Genomic DNA, 15,695 nt, shown 5'->3' with positions numbered 1-15,695 from the left:
AAAATATAATCATTTGAGTGAAAAAAGAGAGAAAGAGGAGGGGGTCCATTATCATCAACTTGGAAAAGGGCGGGTGAATAGATTTTGTGCCTGAGCTGGTAAATTTGTAGTACAGCTTTGCATGGCTGGAATAATATAATAAACTGACTTAAATATAAATGCCATTTAGGAACTATTCCATAGTGAACAGTTAAAATGATGGCATTCAACAGAACTGCCACAACAGAGCCTGCTGTTGCTGCTAATTTGCTGAAGTAGATCTGCTGTCTTTACTTCCTCTGCTGCTCCTGCTGCACCTCGAGGCATGCTGAGGGCTCATCCATCATGTGCTAGCTCATAACAAGGCAAGGAGAGGGAAGCTCAATTGTAGTGTACAAGAAACTGAAGTGTAGGTCCAAAAGGTCACAGGAAACCAGCAACTGTTTAGAATGGGTGAGCTGGGAAAAAGATCCAGTGAAGGAAAACATAGCATGAGAACAGTTCACTGGCTCCTCCTGAGCATCCATGGGGGCTGCTGCTAGCGACAGTGCACTTGGAGCTGTGTGCAGGAAGGGCATCCAGAACATGCCAGGGACAAAGCCCCGGAAGGCCACATCGTGCTTGATAAGCTTTTAATGCAGAACAATTTGAAATTGCCTTTATGCTCCAATGGAGAACTGAGATACGCAAGATTTTTTCCCTTCAGTCACGTGGCATTAGGGCAAAGGACTGGATAATAACAGCAATACATTAGTCCTGCCAGAGAACTGCACTGACACATGCAACATGGGCACACAGGCATATTGTCAGCACCTCCATGAGCACTGCCATGACCTAACTTTCAAGCAGCTGCACTCACGTCACACAGCTCACAGCTTTGAGCAGGCCCCAGGCTCTAGCAGGCAGCTTTGGAAATTTGTCTTGCCTTTTCCTGATCTTTTCACCTGGCCTTTTGTAAGCTGGTAGGTAGAGAGAGCCATGCTGGTCCATGGCATCACACAGTGGCTGAGCGAGCATTAAATCCCCTGGCAAACAGTTTAACACACTCTTCACAAACCAATTCTCCAAGATAAGCCATCAGGCTGCATGCAGATGACAAAGCTCGTTCTGACAACACAATCCAGATTTCATGCTACCAGTCACGTCGATCAACATCTGAACTAATGTCAGAGTCTTCTCTTACTAATGAGCTGCTTGCACTGAGCTGCAGCCTTGCTATCATTCAGCTATCTGTAATGAGGTAGAATGAATGGCAAGACCTCTCTTCAGAAGTTTCCTCTCATCCAGCCATAGAGGGGCTTCACCATTCACTTGTTCCTGTACAAATCATGAGTCTCTTTCTGGTCTCCACCAGCATCACATATGCTCTTACTCTAGCATTCCATTTACATACTAAATGCAGCTGTTCAGAGAGTTTATTAAAGGAAAGAATATTAACAAAAAAAAAAGAACATGATTTTTGTTTTCTAATCACTCACAGTCATATGGTTGCATATAAGAATGTCTTAATGCATACCTTGAATTATAATGAAATTACATTGCCATGTTCCTCAAGTTGGACACCTGCATGTTGTACTCTGCTCTCCTACAATCACCTGTGCACCAGACACGTTCATCTAGCTGCTCAAGCTTTGATTTTAAGCAGCAGCTTCCACACAGCAGTATATGCTATTTACACATCCCTTAAAAATCACTGGAGGAACCAGAGGGCTGTGCTCCAAATCCATAGCTTCCCATCAATATAACAAAGCCACAATAATGATTTCTTTATTTTTCTTTGCCCGTCATACTGCTGCTGAATGACCTGAACTGAACAGTTACTGCCAGGCCCAGAGGTTGCGTCCAAAGCAGCACCAGGGCAGTTTGCTAGGAAAGTAATTTATAGCCTCAGCGATTGAAGAAGCACCCATAAACACATGCTGCAGCAGAGGAGAAGTCGATGAGCTATAAGGAAAGCTCCAGCATTTGTTACAATCTTCCACTCAGTCTCTCTGTGGTACTCTTCTTTAGTTACTAAATTAAGAGCAGGGTAGTTTTGTTTCTGTACTGGGGTTAACTCTCAGCACAGACAAGTTGGCTATTATTTGTTACTCCTATCAAAACAGTCATTACAGAAAAGCTGGGCTCGGATTCATATTGCAGACTGAGGTTGTGACTTGCATCTTTCTCATCTTCCCAAATATTTCAGCGAGGTTTTGTTTTTCCTCTATCTTAAATCCACATCTTATGTATCTCAGTGGCAGGTTCAGCATGCAATTATTTATTCACTTCTCATTCTATATCACATTAAAAGGGTCATTGAGTTTAAATCTTTAAGACTAACGAACTGCTGGTTAACACTTTTGAAGCAATTAACCAGCAGTATTGTTGCTTATCAACTGACAGAGGCATAGCTGCATTCACATTTCTCCATGGAGCATCTCACATACTTATTTGCTTGGAGATGACAGCAAGAGTGACCTGTCCACTGAGCCCATTGCAGTGGTTCCTTCCCATGGTCCCTGGCATTGGCACAGCAGATACAACAGTGGGGCTCAGCAGGATTGTTTATGTTGGTTACCATATCCTCAGTCAGAACAGCTCTCAGAGCAAAGCAGCTTCTCACACTGCTGTCTGTGCCAGGCCCCTGGCCAGGAGTCCTCGGCAACCTTATCACTGCCAGGATGCTGCAGCACTCCCCTAGGGCTGGTGGCATCTGGCTTGGGCTAAAGCCACCCTTCAGGCTCCTCTGGCTCCTTCCAAAGGACCAACAAAGCAGACTGAAGCAGTGCAAGTCATCTTGAGCAACGGCAGTGCCATTATCCTTGACTAAGGCACACAGATGAAAATTTGGTAAGGATGTGATGAGGGGAAGGACTCATATCCCTTGATTTTTTTAATGCTGAAAAGCCTATAAGGGAAGTAGTTTGGAAGGTACAGAATTTCCTTGTGTCTTTTATTTCCTGGACAGCTCCAATTTCTTTCTTGGAAATATCTATTTTCTCCAGGATTAGCATTCATTTAAGGTTTACCCTTTATTAATTAAAATGGAGGCTCTCTTTTGCTTCTCAAGTTTGCCCATGTCAAAAGGCTGGAGGTTCCTAAGAGCAGAAATTCCATTCCTGCCAACCTTGCACATGTTACCCACAAGTCCTGTAGTGAGGTAGCCCTGCCCTACCTTGCCCACAGGTTTTTGCTAGCAGAAGTCTGCAGACCCCTTGGTTGCAGCACAGAGAGGGCTCCCACTACCTAGAACTCAGCTGTTGTTCCCTAATGGTACAGAAGAGCACTACTGGGAAAGGACAGCAACACTGAAGGTAGTGTAAATAAAATAAATCCATGGGTCTACAGAGAGGTAATGTTCCACCTGAGATTTATATGCAAACCCTGAAAAGCAACCCAGTGAAAGCATCGCTAATTAGAATGATAAAACATTTGTGTACAGAGATTATTAAAAGCATGAATTATTTCTTATTAGGATAATAGCATCTAATTAAATGTTGAAAGAGGTGGACTGCAGTTTACACTGTAAAATGATCTGTTAAATACATTCCCGTTAACATCGATACAGCTATTGACAAACAGATCCAATTTTGATTCACTTTGAGAGAGTAGACAACAGCAAGTTTTACTACCACTATCTTATTTTACAAGCATTAATGAACAATTAACCAACACTAGCACTCTTTCCATCTGTAATCCTGTAGTAGGATCACTAATCTCCACCACTAGCAGCTAATGATGAAGGTCCCTTAAGCTTTACTTCTTATCTCAGCCAGTTCTTAATACTTGCATAAGTATGCTTTCTGAGCAGGCCGGCCCCCTGTTGCTCTGCAACTGGAATACAAAAGACTGGTGAAATTTTTGAAGGGTTTTCTGTTCAATAACACTTCTATACTTATGTTTGCCTTCCTACAACAACAAACACAAGTGATCAGCAGAGGACTAGCAAGGTCACCAAGGGCTCTGTGTTTCCATACTTGTTCTAATACTTATAAGAATGTATTCATGCCCTATTATTTATATTCCCTGGCTGCTCAGGCAGAAGCTCTAAACTGAAATGAAATAAAGGGGAAAAAATGAAAGACTAAAACTGTATTTACTTCAAGAACAAGTTTACTGTTTGTATCGAACAAAAAAAGTTAGAAAGTGACTGTCATTAAAAATACATGCAAGATAGATGAACTGAAATTTTGATAGTATACATTTTTTAACCTCTCTTTCAAAGGGTTCCTGCTTACACCATACACATGAGATCTATATAGCAGGATGGCAGGGACATTGCCAAGCCAAGACAAGCCAGCAGCATCCTCTCAACTAGGAACACGGCAGGGTCGTGAGCTGTGTCACAAGACAGGACACTCTGGGAGCCACCCAGGAGAAGAATGGGGAGCAGGTAGGATTTCACAATACAGACCTTCTTCTTTTTCAAGGGTGTGCAATCAACAAACATACAGAGGATGTGGTTAGGCCGATATCTACAGATAATGCAACTAGAAAGATTATCATGGTGGAAAGATATAATCAAAAATAAATGCTCACCTGTATCCTAGACTTGCAGAAAAACTCTAAAGGAAACAATCTCCAGAAAGAGATCCTTCCCTAGTGGCAGTCAGCCCTTAAATGGGTCTAGGAGAGGTGGAGTCAGGCTCCACCCCGTCCGGTCACACAGCTGAATTGCTTTCACCTGTGCTCCCATGGCTGACTCAGTGCTTGCCTCAGGTGATCAATCTGAGGTTCAGGCTGTGATTCAACAGTTCCCATACAAAGGGTAACTTTAGCTTATATGAGAAACAGATGAATTTAAGAGCATAGATTGCTGCAGAAGGTGAAGAACAGGTGAGCTGCAGAAGACAAGCTCAGTGAGGGTGGTGGCACTGGTGATGGGACCCTGCCTGCACCAGCTGTGTGGCTGGCAGTGCTAATGCATCTCCACTTGAAGGTGGAGGTTCTGCTCCAGGCAACAGGTTAGTAGGAGCTGGGAACAAACATATCCACAAACTATATCCTCAGGGATGTTATAGTAATAATTGGCAGTGTAACTGTTGCCGAATAAATGTGCTGTATAAGCAGCTAGAAATTGAGAATTAATGTTCTAACGCGATCAAATCTGCCTCCTTGTATGCACTTGGTCCAAAATTTCTTCTAGTTTGAGGCATACAAAGAAGCTGACTTCACCTGGTACCCATGGCTGAAAGATGTCATGGAAAGCACACCTATTGCCACCAACACTAATTGGCCCCATGCAAATACAGGCTGATTTTTGTTGTATCTGTACAATATATACCACAATGCTGACCTTTTCCTTCAGCAGAGCTCCTCAACAGAGATAATAAATAGCATTGATTAAAGAAGAAAAAACAGTTGTTCTGTGCCTCTGCAGGAGTTTGTGAAAGCACCTCACTTGTACCATATTGCCACCTTTTTTCTGTGCTTGCAACTACCTGGTGTGGTCTGGGCCATTGCAGCACCTGGTAGGGGTGCGGGGGGACCCCAGTGCAGCCCCAGGACAGCAGCTCTGGCTGGGCACAGGGCATGCTGCTCAGCTTACCTGAAAAGTGCCGCTGACCCCCCCCACCCAGACGTGTCTGGTGGAAGGAGCAAAGGTAAAGGAATGAGAGATTCTGGGACTAGCAGAACCTGAACACACGGTACACCTAGATTACTTTTCTAAACTATAAGGGCAAATAATCCAGGGTGGAAATCTGGAGTAACACAACTAAACCTGTTCTGATCCTGGCTGTAGCTCTGAGATTCCCATGTTCCTGTGCTGCACAACATGCTGTCAGTACATCCAAGGGAGGTGTTTGGAGGGGATGAAGCAGCTCAAGTCTGGAACATCTCTCTTTCAGTAATGGTCTTTTGCAAATATCTGTGGGGAATGCAGAGATACTTTCTGGAACTACGTAATGCTAGAAAATTCACACGCATCCTACTGCTTGAAAGATTGTTTGGTATGAGAAGTATTAACGAGAACACAAAAATCTGATGCTGTGAATCATATTCTGGGGAGTGGACAGAGGGTGGCCTGTTTGTCATTATTCTGTGTCTCCTGCTCATTTGCACAGTTGTCAACCCCAGGGCTGTTTGGAGTGGCTGAAACAGCAGCGTAGCAATGGAATGCTGCAGCAGAGGAGTTCAGCACAGCTTCATCAAATGGTTCCTTGGATCGAGCATAGAAACTGGTAACAATTTTCCTCCAACTGCTCTAAAAATGCTCATTTATGTCTATTTAATTTTTGTGTTTTCCCAAAAAGAGGGCATTTTTACTTGCACTTGCTGTACAAAGAAAACGTCAGTGTTTAATATATTCTTTCAGTTTTCCTGATATGATAAAGCAAAAGATAAAAGTTAATTAACAGTATTGTTTCCAAGATAGCAAGAGTTTGTCTGTGATGATAGTGCTTTGAATTAACCAGGAGGAAGCCAAAACGTTGGTTCAACATTTCTACTTTATAGATATTGGATATTTTTCTCCACCCCCATCCAGCTCACATATTCATTACCCAAATTGCCTATCCTCAAAGTGATAATATAGTGTGGTACAACATGCCCCGACAGGACACAAATTGACTCTGTGCCTAGATACTATACAGACAGTGTAAAGCAAATATCTCACTCTATTATCTGTTGTCTCTATGAATCAACAGATTACATGGTTCACTGGGTAGCTGAATAACTTTTACACAGTTTGCTCATATCTATTTACACATATTCTACAAAAAATGCATTAACACCAAAGAACAAATGTAAAAAAAAAAAAAGGATACCTACAGAATCCAGACAAATTACAAGTGGAAAAAAAAAAAAAACAAAACAACCTACAATAAACAGTGATGCCTGAATTTCTTATACAAAATCTGCAGATAAGAAGAGTCTGTTCTCTAACAACAGAAATCTAAGACCAAGAATCATGTGGAAGGCCCTAAAAAACCTTAAGAGGAACTTTATAATTTGTGATGAGTTGTGTATGTAGCTGAGACTATGCACCCCATTTTACAGGCCCGTAATATTTCAATGAGTGGAGTTGTAACCACAGTGGGTGCTTTTCTGACAATGTCTGGGCAGACAGACGTTTTGCTCTCACTGAGCTATAGATATTCAGGGTATCACACCTCCCATTCTAACAGTCACTCTATCTACTGCTTTCTACAGCACACCATGCTTTCAAGAAGATAGGCTGTGCTCTCCATGCCTCATGTGATAATGTAGCCAGCCAAGCAGCTGACGTGAACTGCAGGTTTTGTGACCATTCACTGTCCCTCAGCAGCAAGGACACACTTCAAAGGTGTGTAAAATCCCCTGGGATAACACAGCAGCCATGTTCAATAGCAGTATTTGCTACACTGACACTGCTGGGCAGTGCATGTTCTTTTTAGAAGCAAAAGTGTCTGCTGCTCTTTGGAACTGCTGAAGAGTTTCACCCTGCTTTTACTGGCATCACTGAGAAAACAAGATGGCCTAGGAAAAAACACAGTCCTGTAAAGTCAGGCAAGTTTGTTGCCTAGTTTGTTCAGAGCTTTTAACATATCCCAAACTTTTAGATAGTCCAGTCGGAGCATACCTCATTACTGATATGCTTCTGATTGCATTCCATATTAACAAATTACTGTTCTTTAATAGCCCACAGGCCAACTGAATGGTGATAATCATTAATTGCATGTGGGTTTTTCTAATTGTACTTTTAGAGACTTTTAGGGAAAATTATAGAAGTATGTGTGTTTGCCATGTATTTTCACCTGAGTACTTTTTGCATTGCTTGCAATAAGGTCTTTCACTTTAGCACTTTAAATAATACTTTTATGTCTTGCTTCTCAGCTCATTTTTGTCCTAAAATTCAAGCAGTGTGAAAACAAACACTTGTAAAAGCAAAGGTCAGCAAAAAAATGCACCCACTGATTTCCTTTATTCCAACAGAAACAGCTTAAAAGCAAAGAATAAACAGTCTGTTGCATTTATATAACATAACCGATACATCACAGCAGTCTGTTAGTGCTGGAAACAGGCTATATATGAGCATAAAATTAAGTATATTTAATTATACAGTTACTACTATACTGGACACCTTAATTTACTTTCTCAACATTAGAAGAATGTTAAAAGGAAAGAAAGAGAATAAATAATTCAAAATGAGTCAATTAAAAACTAAATAATAATTTAAAATAATTTCCCACTTCCTCTGTGTTACTTAAGGAGCTAGTTGAAAGCTTTCCACTCTTGCTCGTTTTACAGAAACAAATGATTTTTTCTTAAATGACTCCACATTCTCCTTCACCAGCTCTGCAACACACTGGTGTACTTCCACGACCATCTCATTTCCAACTCAGACGCTATTTAAACCCGTGCCCTGATTAGGTCAGATCTCTTCCACTTGTATCCTGTATCACCAGAGAACAGAATTTCCATGCAGCCCCTAGTTTGTCCTAAGACACTGGCACTAGAAGTTACTGCATTCAGCTTTTGTCCTACTGCCTGGCTTCTGTGCCCCTGATCTTCTTCCAGCAGTGGAAACAGCTCTCATCTTCTCTTGAATGAGAATATCAGTCTACCTATCACCAGGTGTTTCTTTCCTTTTTTAAGACGTAAGTTTTTAAATTTCTGAGCCAGTTATTTCAAACCTAATACTATAGTGAAGCAAGATAACAAACTAAGCAAATTAACAGATGTATTATTCTATGGGGAAATCAAATGGTAATATAACAAAAACTTGCAGCTATTCATTCAACTTTATCCAACAGAATGGCATCAGTAATTTATTTTAAGATTAAAACTAAACACAGAGATGCATTTAACTGAATTTAGTTTGTTGGCATGAAATGCATATTTGTGGGAAAAAGGCATTTCATTGCTAATTAAACAGCAAATGGATTCATCCAAAAACTACTGAGAACTGGATTTTTTAAAAAGTGTGGTGGGAGGGAGATTTCTGATGTTCTGAGTTGATTAGTAAAAATTAATTTGAAATGGGAGATATGCTAAAACTGGTAGATTTTCCCTTTGTTGCCTGCTACACTGGGCAACAAATCCTGCATGGGTTTGGTAATGGAAGATGCTGTTGTAACAGCCTTTTGTGTGTCCTGATTGGAAATTCAGCTACATAACCCTCACTGAACTGTTTATCTTATGTACTTATTTAACTAACATTCAAACTGACAAGTCTCCTATTTCTGGGCTTTCTTTTTATACTTTAATGTATGCCTTATCAGATGAAGCTCAGATACTACCAAACTTTGCATGTTTTTGATTTTGCACATAAACTGAAGGGCAGAATTCCAGTCTATGTCCTCAGTCATTCAATTTTTCAAGATCTTTGAACAAGACTTCAAACCCTGCAAAAATACAACCCAAATACAGACTTGCTGCTCTGTCTGTACAAATACGTGAAAGAAACCGGTATGTCAAGTTTCAATGTAGGCAAGCCTAATTGAAGCTTTAACTACATTCGAAACAAGAGGCAGGCAGCACTACCAAACTGCTTTATTCAAGGGCAGAAAGACATTCAGGAATAGAGTTGCTGGAATTATTCATTACAAATAAATTATCCAATTAATTTAGGCAATTTTTCTGATCATTAATAATTCACAAGCTGCTCCTGATAGTGGTGAATGTGTGCATCAGCCCTGATCCTGACAACACTTAGACACATGTTTAGCTTTTCATATTCTCCATAATCCCATTGAACTCCATCAATTTTCAGTGTGCGCTGTAGGTGAGCCTATGGAGCGTTTGTGAACAGCTTGTTTCCCTGGGTAGTTTTTTAAGGAGTAATCATGTGCTTGAGTCATGCAATATTGTGCCTGTGCCTAATTGGACGAATGACAGTTCTCCAAGAGGAGAAGACTGAATGCTGAATAGCAAAAGATGAATGTTCTTATTCAATTCCTTTTCTTTTTTTCCACACAGAGAGGTTTTATTTGAATAAAGCAGCAGTTTCACAAACATTTATGTGAACAAAACCAAATGCTGATGTGAATATTCATAACGGAATAAAACAGGACATACCCTGCGCTAATTTGGACAACAAGAATAAATACTTCTGAATGCTGTGTGGCCATAGGTACTTGACAAAGACTAATGTTCTCAGGAGAGAGTGGTAGTGCCAGTGCCATATACTGGGAAGCACTATGCACTGCAGTGTTAAAATGGAAGGCATTCCAAGAAGCCTGGTTTCTCATTTCACTTTCTGGTCTGAGTATTTTAAATTTTGCCATCCTAAGCGGTCAGTGGTTCTTGTGCTGCCTGTGCAGAGAAACTCCTGCTTTTCTGAGATACTTAAGCAAAAATAATATCTCAGCTGACTTGGTCTATGGCACTTAGAAAGCTGTGAGCTGTCTTTTTCCTGGCACCCCTACATTCTCTACACAAATCTTTTTTGCTGAGATGTATTTGTGCAAGGTTTCGATGGTTACAATTTCTGGTGCTCTAAGGATAACTTATTGTGGTATACATCTGGAAGAAGAAAAAAATTATTAGTTAGCTAATTTATAATGAGTTTTTTCATGCATTGATTCCCATTTCTCCACAGGTCCAGCTTCTTTTGTACCTCAGTTAACACTTTCTCAGATACGATCAAATATTGCACAAGGTCCCCTGTAAATAAGATATAATTAAATGTAACAATTCTCATTGATGCTTTAAACAATTATGCAAATCTAGAACTGTGCTGACAGCTAAGTATAATGCCCTGCAAACTTTCAATTACCTGCTGTCCACCAACTGCTGTGTCACTCGAATCAGCATAAATTGCTGATCACTTACGTTCCCTTCAGAAAGACCCAGTCAAAGGTAGCATGATCCTGGAGTCTGACATAACAAAACATGATAGCTGAAGCACAAAAGGAAGCATGCTTATTTCTGTATCTGATATCTGACAACAACTTGGACATAGTGAGTATTTGATTCAATTTTGTGTGTCAGATGGCAGTGGAGCAGACAATAAGGTGCCCACAGTATTTATGAACAGGCAAACACCACAGTTCACTGATGAGGCAAAATAATTTTTTTCAGACTGAACCTGTCTGCTTGCATTACGCTGGGGCAGATTTTGAGATCGGATAGAAAAGCTGTACTTTTTTTCTCCGTTAACAAAAGGCTGATATCCTCTCTCACTGCTTGCACTTAGCTTAGAACGACTGTGACCACTACATCACTTTGTCACCTTCTCACTTAGCTATTCTTTTAACTGAGCCACTTTCATTTGCACAATGAAGGTATGTGCTGGGCCAGATATCAACCATATTGATGTACTGTCCATGGAGCTTAGGAGAGCAAACATTGCCTCTAATGTCACAAGGAATAATAATTTTCCACAATCTCAAATCCAGTGGCTCTGGACCATGCCATGGAGGTTCTAACTCATACTCCATGGCATGTATACTTGCATATCAGCATGTCCAGTACTTCTCTTGAACAAAATGTGTTCAGGTTATTTTTTTCAGTCATTGCTCTACTAGGCAGCAGTCAAGAAGAATATCAACACAATTTCCACTGTATTAGGAAAAGTTTCTCTCAGGCTGCCAGAAGGAACTATCATACCCATGGTGCAGTACTTCACTATTCTTGGGCATCTATTGGTGGACAAATCTGCCTGTGGCAGAGAATATGGCAACCTCCTACTCTCTGTGAGGTCCAAAAGCAGTAGGGATTTACACACTGAGACCATTTCAGTACTCTTGCATCAATGCAAAATATGAACGACACTTTCCTCAACTCGTAGTGGTAGGTCTCGAGGTACACTGAAGTCATTCATTTAGGGAGTTAGAAACCACTGGTTTTCTAGAAAGAAGCTATCTATTTTCTTGTTATTCTGGGGACAGTTCTCTGAAATCTTTGCTTAACGTGCAGTGAGAGCAGAGCATGAGAAATCTCTAGCTTAAAAAAGCCAAATAAATAAATAAATAACAGATTTTTTTCATGTTTTAGCTCTGTTCAGAGTGTTCCTCCAGAGAGGAGCTCCACTATTGGCCAAACCAAAAGGCACCAACAGCTGAGCAGCCACTAACACAGTGAAACAGGGGCACACCATTTGGCTCACTTTTGGGTGAGCAGGATGCGGGGTGCCTCTACCCTTCAGCCAGTGAGGATTTGCCATGGGGAGCCATGGCTGCTGAACAGGCTGTGGCTGCTCCCAGCAGGGCTGAGGGGTCCATCACGGCTGCAAGGCTGCTCCCACCTGCATGCTGCAGCCAGGACCAGCTGCCCCCCCGGCACTGGCACAAGGGAGCTCTGACAGGAAGCTTGCCTCTCACTGGAGTGATGTTTCAATCAAGCAGAGGCTTTTCTTGTGGAAAAAAATTATCTACTATTCCCTCTCAGAAAGTTTCACAGTGATCCTGTGAATTATTATTTGAATCTGACCATGTTTGGAGGCATATTTTTCTTCAGAATTGCCAGCTGGCCCCAAATTCTCTGCCTCGACTGCACTCAGAAGTCTTCATCCTAATCCCAAACTATTCATCCCAACACTTCTACTGCCATCAATAGATTTAAAGATGTTTTTAATGCCTTCCTTGAACTTGCCTTGTCTCCTGTCAGCCAGCCAGAAGTGGTTTTTATCAGGAATAAGATTCAAAGAGCCTGCCCTGCAGCAATCCCATAGTGCACTTCTTTGTCAGAATCCTAATGACGATTTATATATACTTAAGAGACTATCTCCAGCTGTAAAACTGAAAAGCTTCTGGGGGTCTATACAGTTCCCTGACCTCAGACCTATTTTTATATTTTGATCTTGGGGATAGTGCCTCCCAACACTCAGAATCCTCCAGTTATCCCTGCGGTAACAAAGCGCTAGCTTAACCACTAGTAGCAAGGCTTAAAACAGGGCACTCAGGATCAAAGTGGCTAACAAACTTGAGTATTAGCCACTGCGTCAGCCCTAGAGATAGTCATTTTAAACTATAGCATGAATATGGCTGAGTCTCCATGCTAAAACTAAACATTGTGCTCCAGAAAATGTGCACCTAAAGAGTCATTTTCACAGAGGCACATACAAAAGCTAAGCAGACACCCTCTCCTCCAGAGCAAAGAGGAATTATACAATTATGTTGGTTTCAGGCTCCACAGAGCTATTTTTAGGATTTGTGTGTGTGTGTGTGTGTGTGTGTGCTGTATTTGCGTTTACTTTCATCTCAAACAATTACAGAAGAGATTTTGCCCTATTGATTTAGAAGAAATGAGGAAATACGGGGAGTGTGAGAGCACTGATGAGTCTGGATTAAGAAAAAACATAGCTGGGATAAGGTTCTGTCAATGGATTGACACTTCATTTTCCTCCCATTGTCTGACAACCAGAAGAGCAGTACACCAGCAACAAGGATGATCACATCGAAGGCGGGAAAACACAACAGTCAGGCTTCAAGGACAAAGCCTATTCTTACATTGCCATTCCTTAAATCCAGACATTAGAGCAAAAGGAATGAGAAAAAAGCAGCTCACTCATGGATAGCTTACTGAGGATACTGCAAAAGATTATGCTAATCTTTCCTTCATTGTCCTCTGCAAAATGTTTTCATACCATGCCTTTTATCTGTGGAAGGGATGCACAACCTCTCAACTCTGTGACAGCGAGCACTTTCTGTGTGGTTTCTGCGTAATTAACACCAGCACTGGATCTTTTCATTTTTGCTACTCAAGCTTATGGCCTTTTAAGGGTACCCACAGGGGAGCATCCCTCACCCCTTTGCTTGTGGCCTAAGTGATAGTCCCAGCTTATCCTTAGCTACATATACCATCTGTTAATAGCAGAAGGATCAAAAACTTTTGGCTAGCCTGCATTTCTCAAAGAATGGGGGCAGGCAGCATAAACAACACATTAGACAAGATTTCTAAGAGTTTTACTTCTGAGTTAGGCCCTAAAGACTCTGGGTTTTATTTAGACTGCCATCGTATTATTGTTCAGATTATTTTCATGTGCACAGTTATCATAGGAGATGGTATAATTCAGATAAAAGTCAGCATTTAAGATTAAATTCACCCATGCATAGTTCTGTTTTATCAAGAAAAATGCAACATGTTGGAGACGTCTTTTTGGCAATCTGTGCACAATAAACACTTGGGCTGCAATTTTACCCTAAAGTGATCGTCCCAGTTTTTGAGAATAAAAACAGATGCTTGAGAGTTATCAGCAAAAATGAGAATTGTACCCGACTTAACTACACGGGAATTGCCTCTGAGTACCACAGACCTGATCCAACACTTGTTATCAGATGCTATTATTATTTATCTCCAGAAGCAGCAAAACAATTAAAAAGTGAAAACAATAAAGTATTGTAGTGTTTCAGCATTAATATTCATTGTCACTTATTTTCTGCATGCAGATTTTATCTAATTAAGCACGGGTCTTTCCTGCCCAGGTACCTTACTTCCCTGCCCTATTTTCCTACCGGGGCTTGCCGTGTTGGTGTCCCAGCCTCCCGGCATATGTATACCATGTTTCTATTTCTCTTGAAGGTAGAAAACACACAAGAGCATTTCACAAATGAAGTGCTTGTTTTTGAGACTTACCACCTGCTTTGGCCCCTGCACAGCAGGCCAATGTCCGCAGGAGGCTTTGGCCTGTCCGTACTATTCCCAGATCCGCTGAGGCTCATCTTTATCTCCTGCCACTTTTGAGTCTGCTGGAAGGTTACCAACTGCCCAATGAATCAGACAGCAGTGATATTTCGGTGGTGATGAGGAGATTACAGTTGGAGCTGCTCTGACTGCAAACTGCGCTGTAGTGACCAGACCTCTGCATTTCCATTCTATGCGTGGCCTTGGATAGATGGAGCTGAACTCCTGTATGGTCTGTCCAGAAGAAACAGTTACAGTTATGTGGTTGGGATAAGCTAAAAGCACAGCTTTTCTTTCTATTTCCATGCACATCGACATACTCTCCCCTCCCCATGAAAGACGAATGTGCCTTGAGAAAGTCTGGCAACATGACAGATGGTAACTACCACTGTGGCTTATTATAGTGCTGCCAATGTCTCAGATGTGCATTAAACTCATACGCTGACAAGAAGTCTCAAGGAAATGTTGTTCTACATTTTTCTGCAAAGGCATAATCTCTTTTCAAACAAAAAACTAAAGACATGAAGATTTAAAACCTTATCTGTCAGGATGTCCTGCACCAAAAGGTAAATACTATGGAGAAAATCTGTGTTCCTGATCTGAAATAACACCATGTTTTTAAATCTTAGACTAGCTTCTTCATCACTGCAAATAAAGAACTCCAAAGCCTCACAGCTCCAGCCAGCTCTCCTCCAAACAACTTAAAGTTTCCAACTACTTTACAGAGAAGTGTCTGCAAAATAAATGCTTGAAAGAGACTTCTTTAAAACTCATCTGTGGGAACAAACAATTAGCTACATTCATATCCCTTCACTGTCCTGCAGTAGCGAGTATAGCTTCTGGTTTTTTGTTTTGTTTTGTTTTTGAAAAATACCATCCTTGGAACTTTTAAGACCTTGCACGTTCTTAAGGCCCAGAAAACCAATGGAAATTCTGCATCTATTGTGAGCATATGCAGCTCATAGGATGCTTGTGTTTACCTTTCATCTCCAGACACCAGAACTGAATTGGTCTTTAAATAGCAAGTGGACACACAGGTGCTGACTGCTGGCAGTCTGCATCCATGCCTCACAAATAAAGCCATAATTTGTGGTTATACCTTCTTCTTGCTTAGACAGGTTGCCAAGAACACATCTATAGAAAATTTTACTTAGGCTGCCAGGTTGAAATAAAGTGAAGAGGCTTTC

At 41.2% G+C, this 15,695-nt stretch overlaps 1 long non-coding RNA gene across 13 annotated transcripts in view; it reads left to right on the top strand.

Annotated features, from left to right (window-relative positions):
- The window catches only part of LOC146543710 (uncharacterized), an 82,878-nt gene that overhangs the window by 63,462 nt on the left and 3,721 nt on the right, over positions 1–15,695 (top strand). For 10 of the 13 annotated variants that reach the window (XR_014885260.1, XR_014885256.1, XR_014885257.1 and 7 more), the window contains 4 exons: positions 4,187–4,354; positions 6,027–6,143; positions 7,114–7,246; positions 9,862–14,230. This is a non-coding gene — a long non-coding RNA (uncharacterized LOC146543710). Of the gene's footprint in view, positions 1–2,601; positions 2,812–4,186; positions 4,355–6,026; positions 6,144–7,113; positions 7,247–9,861; positions 14,231–15,695 lie in introns of those variants that run through there. The other 3 variants (XR_014885250.1, XR_014885252.1, XR_014885259.1) reach the window with 3 other exon arrangements.

Source organism: Meleagris gallopavo, chromosome 10 (genome assembly GCF_905368555.1).
Source record: "Meleagris gallopavo chromosome 10, MGAL_WU_HG_1.1, whole genome shotgun sequence".
Classification (NCBI taxonomy): domain Eukaryota; kingdom Metazoa; phylum Chordata; class Aves; order Galliformes; family Phasianidae; genus Meleagris; species Meleagris gallopavo.
This window is presented reverse-complemented; position numbering and strand designations above follow the sequence as displayed.